Source organism: Microcaecilia unicolor, chromosome 3 (genome assembly GCF_901765095.1).
Source record: "Microcaecilia unicolor chromosome 3, aMicUni1.1, whole genome shotgun sequence".
Taxonomy (NCBI): domain Eukaryota; kingdom Metazoa; phylum Chordata; class Amphibia; order Gymnophiona; family Siphonopidae; genus Microcaecilia; species Microcaecilia unicolor.
The window spans coordinates 154463865-154476672 of record NC_044033.1 but is presented as its reverse complement, the minus strand read 5'-3'; positions in this window follow the sequence as shown (position 1 = coordinate 154476672).

Below are 12808 nucleotides of genomic sequence, written 5' to 3'. Positions count from 1 at the left end.
AAGAGCTCCTAGCACTAAAAGGGAAGACAGGGGAGCCACAAGGGAAAAACAGGGAAGCTAAACACGTAAGCCAAAAGTGCTTCCAAAGCACCAAACACAAACAGCAAAGACTGCAATGCTCCCAACAGCACAAACACCAGAAGTACTTCTAACAGCCAAATCTGCAGTGTTCCTAACAACACCAAACCCTGAAGTACTTCTATCAGCAACAGAGCTTCCAAAGCCCTACACAAAGCAATGCTTCCAAAGCACCAAGAGGGAAAAGCAGGGGAACCACAAGGGAAAAGCAGGAAAGCTAAACACACAGTCACAAGTGCACACTGCACTAACACTAACCTGGACCTAAAGCAAGTAGCAAAAGCAAACGTTGCAAAAGCCCTGAAGGGAAGAACACCACTTCCTTATCAAGGCCCTCCCTGATGATGTCACACTCCCTAGACCCAGGCAGACAGCACACTGAAACCCAGAGAGGCCCAAACCACACCAATGCAGCACCGTGAAGCACTTGAAGCCAGTACACCCAAAGAGAGGTAGAGCTAACTCAGTCCATACACACAGCTGTAGTAAAGTGAAACAATTAGAGTCATGCTGCTGGAAGCTGCCAGCATAGAGAGAGAGAGAGAGAGCTAGCTCAGAAAGGACAGACAAAAGAAACAGAAGCCAGCTAAGAAGCTGACCCCCCAGGAAAAAGGTAAGTTTGAGAGGGGTTCTGACCATAATCATAACACAGAGGCAACCACGTTCTAGCCAAATATGATGTCCTGAGAGGCACACTGTCTGCCTGGTGCCATGATCTGAGACATTTCAGAGAGTTGCCAAAACTCATTAAGCCTACCAATTATTATCTGATGCTGCTCATCCATATTTTCACAACTAGTATTGTTAAATATCTCTCTGAATATATCAAAAGTGACTTCATGCTTCTGGGACAAATGGTGAAGCAGATAGATACAGATGGTAAACTTCTCAGTTCTCCCTGTTAAGGGTAAAGGCTGAGGCAGAGAAGCTCACACCCTGGAGATTAATGCATGGCTGCACAGATGGTGTCATTAACAGTGATTTGGCTTCCTGGACCACAAGATGATTTTCCAAGGGCTGTGTTATATCTTGAGGGTGAGACTTTGGACCACAGCGTGAGAGCCTGAGTGACTGACAAGTCACTGACTGGAACAGGCAAGGTGTCAAGCCAAAGTCTTTGCAAACACACAGAAGGTATCCAGGAGCAGAAGCAGGAGCAGGAGAGACTCAGGGACTAGCGCTGGCATCACAGTAGTGCTCTCAGGAACTGGAGCAGGAGCCGTAGACACAAAGGCACTGGGACAGGTCTCATGTGTTGGTTAAATGCCTGGGCCTGATGTCATCTTGCTACGGCCCCACGTGGTCCCGCCATCATCCCAATAGGTGGAAGCTGAGGCGCACATGCGCTCTATAAACGGTGTGTGTAGGACAGCGGGGGGGGGGGGGGGGGCAGCCACTGACGGAGCCCTAACTGGAGCAGAGAAGAAGTCACAGTAAGACTGTGATAGGCTGCTGAGCAGAGATGGTATGCAACTGTCGAAGAAGGGATGAAGTATCTTCTACAGCAACCTTGCTAACCTACTGAAGAAGGCTTTAAAGCAGGATTGTCAGGAGGAGGGGGGACACACATAATGAAGTGAGCTAGAAGGATGCTTTTACAACCTTGATGTATTTACCATAATTGCCTACGATCAGCAGCTAAGTTTACCTTTATTGCATGTTTATGTAAGGTATTTCCTCCTCTTCTTCTTCTGAGAATATGGTAATTAAGGCATGCTAACAGTTAATGCAAGAGTGCAAAATCAGTTAGTGTGGCACCTTAGCAGTTAACAAGGGCATCCAAATGGCAGATGAAATTTAATGTGATGCATATTGGAAAAGAATAATCCAAATCATAGTTACCTAATGCCAGGGTCCACATTATGAGTAAGCACCCAAGAAAAAGATCTAGGTGACATTATAGACAATATGCTGAAATGTTTTGTCCAGTGTGCGGTGGCGGCCAAAAAAGCAAACAGGATGCTAGGAATTATTAGGAAAGGGATGGTAAATAAGACAAAAAATATTATAATGCCTCTGTAGCGCTCTATGGTGCGACCTCATCTTAGTATTGCATTCAATTCTGGTTGCTGTATCTCAAGAAAGATATAGTGGAATTAGAAAAGCTTCAAAGAGCAAATGATAAAGGTAACAGCGGTTAGTGTATTTGGGTTTAAAAAAGGTTTGGACAAATTCCTGGAGGAAAAGTCTATAGTCTATTATTGAGATAGATATGGGGGAAGCCATTGCTGGCCCCAGGACTGGTAGCAGGGAGTGGGGCTACTATTTGGGTTTCTGTCAGGTACTTGTGACCTGGACTGGCCTCTGTTGGAAGTGGGATATTGGGCTAGATGGACCATTGGTCTGACCCAGTATAGCTGCTACTATGTTCTTATGTTCTTATTAACAGCTAATACAAACAGGGCAGAGAATGGGTGGAAGGACTGCATATTTCATTTAATGCATGATAAAGTACTGTGCATAAGCATGAAAGATAATGTGGTGCAGTCCTCACCACCTGAATTGGTGTAGCTAACTCTTTTGCATTACCTGCCATTCAGTTAACAAGCATATGGAACTTTTCTTTGGATTAGTTGAATGGCAAAATGTTAGGAACACCCCCAGAAGTTAACATGGGGGCTTTCAAATTACTGCATATTAATTCTTGCCATTAACATGGCAAAATCTTTGCACACTTTATTACATAAGCCTCTAATTGTTTTATGTGAACAGTATTTAATACAAAATACTCACTTTACCAGGAATTGACCAAAACCAGCTTGAAGAGACTACAATTGATGCAAAACACTGCAGCCAGATTAGTAACTGGAAAAAAAAGTTTTAATCATACCACACCTATTTTAGCTGAACTACATTGGCTGCCCATAGCAACATGGATTTCATAAACTGTTGTGTCTTGTTTATAAAGCTTTTAATATGGGAACTAAAAAATATCTTTCTGATATATTTACAATAACGTGTGCCTCAGTGTTTATTACATTCTTCCCAGAAACATTTGATTCAGCTTCCTTCTTTCAGCATCATTAAACTGACAAGTACCAGAAAGAGTTTTTTGTTATGTTGGACCTTCTTTATGGAACTCACTGCCAGTTGAGCTTAGCTGTATTTCCAATGATGTAGGGTTCTGTAAAGCTTTACCCTGCTAAGCCGCAGGGCAACGCTGATACAGCTCAGTCAAAGTGAATGGGTTGTGTCAGTATTAGAGCATGGCTTAGTAAATAGGGGGTTAGAGACTTGGCTCTTTGAAAAAAAGCTATGGGTTGATTGCTAGCTAAATTGTTCAACTACATAATTGAATTGATCATAGTGTGAGCTGTGAATTATGTATTGTTATTATTAACTTCTTTTTGTTACACTTTCCCACTGATGGCAGGCTCAATGTGGCTTACATATTATATACAGGTACTTATTTGTACCTGGGGCAATGGAGGGTTAAGTGACTTGTCCAGAGTCACAAGGAGCTGCCTGTGCCTGAAGTGGGAATTGAACTCAGTTCCTCAGGACCAGAGTCCACCACCCTAACCACTAGGCCACTCCGCCATATTGACTATTGAATATATTGAATGTTATATAATTCAGCATTTTCTTGTATTGTAAACTGCTTTAAAACCCTAGTTGTGTTAAGCGGTATATAAAGTTAATAAATCAAATCAAATCTTTAAAAAGGTTTATGTACTTAAAAAAAAATATTAATAATTTATCCAAGAAAAACAAACCAAGAAGGCCTTCTATAAATAAACTTTCACATCTCCAGCAGAGGCCTCCACTGTGGTTAGGAGAATAATTGGGACATGGAAATGGAATCCTTTCCTTTGGCTAATGTCCATTAGCAACAGGGGAGTGTGAGTCAGTCAGGAGCTGCCTGTCATTGGAATATCTGAGCAATGGATGATCTCCTGGGCACACGCTACAACCCAAGCCACAGAACGCAGGGTTTTGTTTGTTAATGCTTTGGGTAACCACAATAAATTACAACTTTTGTTTAAATTTGGAACCTGGCAGCTTTGAACAGTCAAAATACATTAGACATCATTCAGGACAACAGACCAACAAATTTCTATTCTTATTGTAAAACATTGTAATTCGGTATTATGACTTTCTGAAACATGCTGTTTTGTATCAATCTTTGTATTAAAGGATGTTCAGCCTACAGCAACCTTTTAAAGCTAAAACATAACATCTTTGTAGTTCTGTAGAAGGTTTTGATATATAATTTAACATTTAAAAAACAGCTGTATTTATTGAATCAATCTAGTTCAAGGAGGGAGATTTTTGGCCAGTACTAGTTTTTGAATTAACATTCATAGCGACATAGTAACAGAGAAAGACCTGTACGGTCCATCCGGTCTGCCCAACAAGATAAACTCATATGTGCTACTTTATGTGTATACCTGACCTTGATTTGTATCTGCCATTTTCAGGGCACAGACCATAGAAGTCTGCCCAGCACTAGCCCCACCTCCCACCACCGGTGCTGCCACCCAATCTCCGCTAAGCTTCTGAGGATCCATTCCTTCTGAACAGAATTCCTTTATGTTTATCCCACAAATTTTTGAATTCCGTTACCGTTTTCATCTCCACCACCTCCCGTGGGAGGGCATTCCAAGTACTTCCTAACATTTTTCTTGAGTCTGCCCCCCTTCAACCTCATTCATGTCCTCTAGTTCTACCGCCTTCTCATCTACGGAAAAGGTTCATTTGCGGATTAATACCTTTCAAATATTTGAATGTCTGTATCATATCACCCCTGTTTCTCCTTTCCTCCAGGGTATACATGTTCAGGTCAGCAAATCTCTCCTCATACGTCTTGTAATGCAAATCCCATGCCATTTTTGTAGCTTTTCTTTGCACCGTTTCAATTCTTTTTACATCCTTAGCAAGATACGGCCTCCAAAACTGAACACAATACTCCAGGTGGGGCCTCACCAACGACTTGTACAGGGGCATCAAAACCTCCTTTCTTTTGCTGGTCACTATACACCCTAGCAACCTTCTGGCTATGGCCACCTCCTTGTCACACTGTTTCGTCGCCTTCAGATCCTCAGATACTATCACCCCAAGATCCCTATCCCCGTCTGTACATATCAGATTCTCTCCGCCTAACACATATGTCTCCCGTGGATTTCAACTCCCTAAGTGCATCACTTTGCATTGACTTTTAATTGCCAAACCTTAGACCATTCTTCTAGCTTCTGCAGATCCTTTTTCATGTTTTCCACTCCCTCTGGGGTGTCCACTCAGTTACAAATCTTGGTATTATCCACAAAGAGGCAAACTTTACCTTCTAACCCTTCGACAATGTCACTCACCAATATATTGAACAGAATCGGCCCTTGCACTGATCCCTGAGGCAATCCACTACTCACCTTTCCCTCATCCAAGTGAATTTCATTAACCATCACCCTCTGGCGTCTGTCCATCAAGCAGTTCCTAATCCAGTTCACCACGTTGGGTCCTATCTTCAGCCTGTCAACTTTATTCAAGAGCCTCCTGTGGGGAACCGTGTCAAAAGCTTTGCTGAAATCTAAGTAGATTACGTCTATAGCACGTCCTTGATTCAATTCTCCGGTCACCCAGTCAAAGAATTCAATGAGATTCGTTTGGCACAATTTACCTTTGGTAAAATCATGTTGTCTCAGATCGTGCAACTTATTGGCTTCCAGGAAATTCACTATCCTTTCCTTCAGCATTGCTTCCATTAACTTTCCAGTAACTGAAGTGAGGCTTACCGGCCTGTAGTTTCCAGCTTCTTCCCTATCACCACTTTTGTGAAGAGGGAACACATCCGCTCTTCTTCAATCCCACGGAACCTACCTCCCATCTCCAAGGATTTATTAAACAAATCTTTAAGAGGACCTGCCAGAACCTCTCTGAGCTCCCTCGATATCCTGGGGTGAATCCCGTCCAGTCCCATGGCTTTGTCCACCTTTAGATTTTCAAGTTGTTCATACACACCCTCTTCTGTGCACGGTGCTATATCCACTCCATTCTCATATGTACTTTTGCCAGTCAATCACGGTCCTTCTCCAGGATTTTCTTCAGCAAAAACAGAACAAAAGTATCTGTTTAGCAAATTTGCTTTTTCTTCATCATTATCGACATAGCGGTTCGCATCATCTTTCAGTCTCACAATTCCCCTTTTAGTCTTCCTCCTTTCACTAATATACCTGAAGAAATTTTTGTCGCCCCTCCTTACATTTCTAGCCATTTGTTCTTACATAAGTACATATGTAATGCCACACTGGGAAAAGACCAAGGGTCCATCAAGCCCAGCATCCTGTCCATGACAGTGGCCAATCCAGGCCAAGGGCACCTGGCAAGCTTCCCAAACGTACAAACACTCCACACCTGCCATTCCTGGAATTGTGGACTCTTCCCAAATCCATTCAGTAGCGGTTTATGGACTTGTCCTTTAGGAAACCGTCTAACCCCTTTTTAAACTGTGCCAAGCCAACTGCCCTCACCACGTTCTCCGGCAACGAATTTCAGAGTTTAATTACGCGTTGGGTGAAGAAACATTTTCTCCGATTTGTTTTAAATTTACTACACTGTAGTTTCATCGCATGCCCCCTAGTCCTAGCATTTTTGGAAAGCGTGAACTGACGCTTCACATCCACCTGTTCCACTCCACTCATTATTTTATATACCTCTATCATGTCTCCCCTCAGCCGTCTCTTCTCCAAGCTGAAAAGCCCTAGCCTCCTTAGTCTTTCTTCATAGGGAAGTCGTCCCATCCCCGCTATCATTTTAGTCGCCCTTCGCTGCACCTTTTCCAATTCCACTATATCTTTCTTGAGATGCGGCGACCAGAATTGGACACAATACTCAAGGTGCGGTCACACCATGGAGCGATATAACGGCATTATAACATCCTCACACCTGTTTTCCATACCTTTCCTAATAATACCCAACATTCTGTTCAGTGTATTATCGACGACGACACCCAGATCCCTTTCTTGGTCCGTAACTCCTAACGTGGAACCTTGCATGACGTAGCTATAATTTGGGTTCTTTTTTCCCACCTGCATCACCTTGCACTTGCTCACATTAAACGTCATCTGCTATTTAGCCACTCAGTCTCCCAGTCTCGTAAGGTCCTTCTGTAATTCTTCCACTTGCACTTTCGCCAGACATATCTGTCACGCCCCTCACCTTGCCGGTAATGGCGCTCCCTCCATTGGTGTAGGGCTGGGGTTCCCTTCACAGCATCTCTGCATTGCCTCCTTGCTCCATGGGGGTTGGATCCCATGACTGGTGTTCTGGTTGTCCATCTTTCAGCCCTTAACCTATGGGCTCTCTGCCCCGCCCTCCTTGCTCCATGGGGATTGGATCCCCTTGACTGGTGTCCTGGTTGTCCATCTCTCAGCCCTTAACCTATGAGCTCTCCTTTGCCTCTTCTGCTCTTTCCCTACTGGATACCTGGCTGTTTCCCTTACTCTCCTTTACAGCTGTTTCCTTCTCTGCCTCAATGCTTCGGCTTCTACTTTGGTAGATGTTACTTGCTCTGTAGTTTGCTTCTTCTCTACTTTGTCCCTCGTTGCTGACTTTGCCTGTACCTGGATTACTCTCTTGCCTGCTGCCTGCCTATTGATATTGCCTGCACCTGGATTACTCTCTTGCTTGCTGCCTGCCTATTGACTTTACCTGTGCCTGGATTACTCTCTTGCCTGTTGTTTGCCTATTGACATTGCCTGTACCTGGATTACTCCCCTGCCTGCTGCCTGCCTGGCCGATTCATTCACCACCCGCTTCCAGCTCCGTCTCATAAGTCCTGCAGGCCGCCCGCACCTAGGGGCTCAACCTCTGGGGAATGGCGGTCAGCGCAGGTGAAACCTGGGGTTGTCTGGCCGCTAAGCCAAACCTGGTACGAGTACCGGGCTTAGCAGCGCTCTACTTGAAGAACTCTTGGCTTCTTTCAGTTTCATCCGGTATTCCTTTCCATGTTCCTCTTGAGTTTTTTTTCTGTATTTCATGAACGCCTTTATTTTCTGAGCCACTTGCTTGGAGAACCATATCAGTTTCCTTTTTCTCTTTCTTTTATTTACTCTCCTTACATAAAGGTTTGTGGCCATATTTATAGCTTCATTCAGCCTGGACCACTGTCCTTCCACTTCTCGTATGTCCTCCCAGTCCATCAGCTGCTTCCTCAGGTATTCCCCCATTTTACTAAAGTCAGCATGCTTGAAATCCAGGACTTTGAGTTTTGAGTGGCTGCCCTCCACTTCAGCTGTTATATCAAACCAAAATGTTTGATGGTCACTGCTGCCCAGGTGGGCACCCACTTAGACATTTGACACACTATCCCCATTTGTGAGCACCAGATCCAGCGTCGCTGCTTTCCTCATGAGTTCCGTCATCATTTGTCTGAGCAAAGCACTTTGAAAAGCATCCATGATCTCTCTACTTCTTTTTGATTCTGCAGATGGAACCTTCCAATCTACATCCGGCAGATTGAAATCTCCCAGCAACAGCACCTCTCTCTTCTTTCTCAACTTTTGAATATCTGTAATCAGACCTTTATCTAGTTCCTCCGATTGTGTCAGAGGTCTGTAGACAACACCCACGTGGACAGAGGTTCTATCCTCTCTTTTAAGGTGATCCATATTGCTTCTTCCTTTCCCAAGGCCCCTGTCATTTCAGTCACTGCGATATCATTTCTCACATACAGAGCTACTCCTCCACCTTTACAACCATCTCTATGCTTCCTACATAGATTATAGCCTGGTACATTTGTACCCATTCATGGGAACCATTGAGCCATGTCTCCGTGATTACAACAACGTCTAAGTCTGCCTCTAACATCAGGGCTTGCAGGTCATTTGTGGAATTTTTATCTTCTGTTTAGTTTTTTGTTTAGTCTCACTTCCTGCTGTGTTGGTAAGAAGTGATTTGCTAAGATTGTTGTTTTTGTTGCTTTCTTTTCTACTGTCACACCTTGTCTTTAGCTTTAGCTGGGGTGACCACTTGAAGTGAACTGCCTCCATATGCCACCCCTGCCTTCTAGTTTAAATGCCTAGAAATATATTGTCTGAATTTCTCCCCACAGATTTTTTTTCCCTGCCACTGTAAGATGTAGCCCATCGTTACATCGTTACAATATAGTCTTTTGTTTATCATGTATTGCTCCATCCTCCTATGTACCTGAATCCTTCTTGGTGACATCAGGCTTTGAGCCAGCTATTGCAATTTTCAGTACTTTGCAATCTTTTCCCTTCCTTTCCAAAGGTAGTGTTTGTATCAAAGGTTTTAACCCCTCTCCCAGCTCCTGAAAAGCTCTCTGCACAGCAAATGGGGTATTACTGGACAAGTCATTTGTTCCCAGGTGGATAACAACATCAATGGTTTGAATCTTTAGTTTCTTCTCTGATTATAGAGATTATTTGCTTGGTACTCCTGGTAGTTGAGGAGCCTGGAAGGCATTTTTTATTTTGTTGCATTTGTATCCCACATTTCCCCACCTCTTTGCAGGCTCAATGTGGCTTACAATACATCATGAGTGTCAGGTTCTCAGGTTCAGAGCCTGCGGGGCCGGGCTCTGGAGCAAACGTGAGCCCTTGGGCTGCTGCCGAGGAGCAACAGCAGCAGGCAAAACCCACCAACCAACACTGGGCAAGCACACCGGCAGGGACTGCAGGCACTGCCCAGCGAACCGGAACACATGGACTGGAATCCCCCGGACTGGAGGACACAGGACTGGAACACTGGACTGCAATTCCCTGGACTGGAGGACATAGGACTGGAACACACACCGGACCGGAACACACTGGACTGGAGCACACTGGACTGGTCCGTACAGCTTCACCTGCGCTTGGCCACTACCCCCCCAAGGGTTGAGCCCTTGGGTTTGAGTGGCCAGCAGGACTTACCGGATACCGGATTACACAGGGACCAGGACTGGAAACAGAAGTACTCCTAAACCTAAACTGATCTACCTTCTCCCAAGCCCTAAACCATCAGGAGTGTTCCTAACAGTAAACTTACAAAAGGATTTCCTAAGCCCTATACTAAACAGGAGCTCCTAAGCCCTGCTCAACAAAGGGACTTCCTAAGCCCTAAACTAACAGAGCAGGGAACTAAACACAAAGCTAACACAGGTGCTACTAAGCACCAAGCTACAAGCAGAGGTCTACACTAACAAGCTAAACACAAAACTAACAAGCTACCTAAGCACTGCTCTAGCAAGCTAGATACAAAACTAACAAGGAGTTTAAGCCCTACCCTAGCAAGCGAGACACAAAACTAACAAGGTGCTTCCTAAGCCCTACCCTAGCAAGCGAGACACAAAACTAACAAAGGTGCTTCCTAAGCACTAATCTGGCAAGCTAGACACCAAACTAACAAGGTGCTTCCTACAGCACCAAAACCCAACCAGGAGTACTTCTAACAGCAAAATCTGTAGTGTTCCTAACAACACCAAACCCTGAAGTACTTCTAACAGTAATAGAGCTTCCAAAGCCCTACACACAGCAATGCTTCCAAAACCAAGAGGGAAAAGCAGGAAAGCTAAACACATAAACACCAGTGCACACTGCACTAACACTAACCTGGACCTTAGCAAAAGCAAGCAGGGAAACTAGACACAAAGTCAGAAGTGCACACTGCACCACCCTACCTAAAGCAAACACCACCATTGCAAAGGCTCTGAAGGAAACAACACCACTTCCTTATCAAGGCCCTCCCTGATGATGTCACACTCCCTAGACTCAGGCAACAGCACACTGACCCAGAGAGCACACTGAAACTCAGAGAGGCCCAACCCACACCAATGCAGCACCGTGAAGCACTTGAAGCCAGTACACCCAAAAAGAGGAGCAGAGCAACTCAGGCAACACCCACAGCTGCAGTAAAGTGAGACAATTAGCCCCATGCTGCTGGAAGCTGCCAGCACAGAGAGAGAGAGCCAGCTCAGAAAGGACAGACAAACGAAACAGGCCAGCTAAGCTGACCACCAGGAAAAAGGTAAGTTTGAGAGGGGTTATGACCACAATCATAACAATGAGTAACAGAAGTACATGAAAAAGTATACATTTAGTGATAACTGAAGGATTTGGGGTAGCATGATAATGATAAAACATGATAGTGTATTAACAAGCAACCATATTAAGAAATATTTAAGAAATATATAAGAGTCATATGAGAAAATATACATTTAGTAGTAGGTAAAGGATCTTGGGTACCATGATAGTGAGAAAACATGGTAGTGTTTTGGCAGGTAGACATAGTAGAGGCAGTTTTGGATGTGCATATAGGAGTTTATATTTGTTGATCATTGTTGTATGCCTTATTAAAGAGATAAGTCTTCAGTAGAACTCGGAAGTTAGCTAATTCATAGGTCGTTTTTAATTTGCACGGCAGTGCATTCCAGAATTGTGTGCTCAGGTAGGAAAAGGTTGACGCGTGTGTTAGTTTGTATTTGAGACCTTTGCAATTTGGGAAATGAAGATTGAGGAATGTGCGGGATGATTTTTTAGCATTCCTGGGTGGTAGGTCTATCAGGTCTGACATGTAGGATGACATGCATAGCCCCTTGAACTGTGTTTCAAAGTTAATGCCTCTAATAATGGAATCCCCTAGTAGAAACAGTTTCCTGGTATGAGTTTCAACATTAGTGCTTTGGGGGTGTCTTTTCTCTTTGGGCACCTTCATATCTTTTTGTTCCACCTTCATTGCTTTTTCTTCTGCCTCGGTTCTATTTTCAGGGACATCAGAGTGCTGTAAAGGAGCAAAAGAATTCTGTAGGGGCAACACTTGTGAGGGCGGATGCTTCTGTGCCACATAATGTAGTCTGCCTGAGCCTACCATGAACCATCTATTCTTAGGTGGTTTTATCCTTTGAGGCAGTGGTGAGAAGTTGGTATGATTCTGTGCAGTTATAGAAGCTGCTTTAAGTGCATCCAATTGCTGCTTTACTTTACTGAGCTCCTGTTTTAAACCATCTAGCAAGTTGAAGATAGATAGGACAAGCCTTAAGTCTCCAGATGACTGGCCTTGAAACTAAAGCACCACAATTATTACAGAGAATAAAAGTCATCCTGATTGGTTGAAATGGGTATGAACAGGTGTGCTATGATAGGGTTAACAGTCTGCAAGATTGCCTGTGTATGACTGAAGAGTAAAGTTAATGAGTTTTGGCTTGTTTATATATTACTGGAAAACCCTGGGGAGGGTGGGTGGGACTATAAATCCCAGTGCGTCAGCCAAGTGCTGTATCAAAAAAAGTTCTCTAGGCGTGACCAGAAATGATACAATCAAATTCCACTAAAATATAACTTTCCTTTAGTAAATAAATCTAAATATTCCCAATAATTATAGCAGTTTCATCAATGTAAAATGCAAATTTATAACCAGTTGGGAGACTAAGTTTTTGCTTTTGCCTAGGACTGACAGAACCTTTCCACAAAGTTAGAATGCTACAGGACAAGAAGCAGTTAGAAAAGCCGATCCTCTATCAGAGCTAGGCAGGAAAGGAAAAAGGGTATTTTTGTTGTTGTTTTTGTCTTTTGGGAGGGGAGGCAGGGTTAGAAGACAGAGAAGTGCACCACAATACAGATTCACAGGACAAATTAATTAAGCAATAAGCATTAAATTCAAGAGAATAGGTAGCTAAACCTATAGCCAAAAAGTTGAGAAATTAGAATAAAATAATCAGAAATCAAATACTATATGCTGTGGTATTTGTTGTCACTACTTCTTCCATTTGAAATTGTCATTGCAGGCATTTACTAATCCT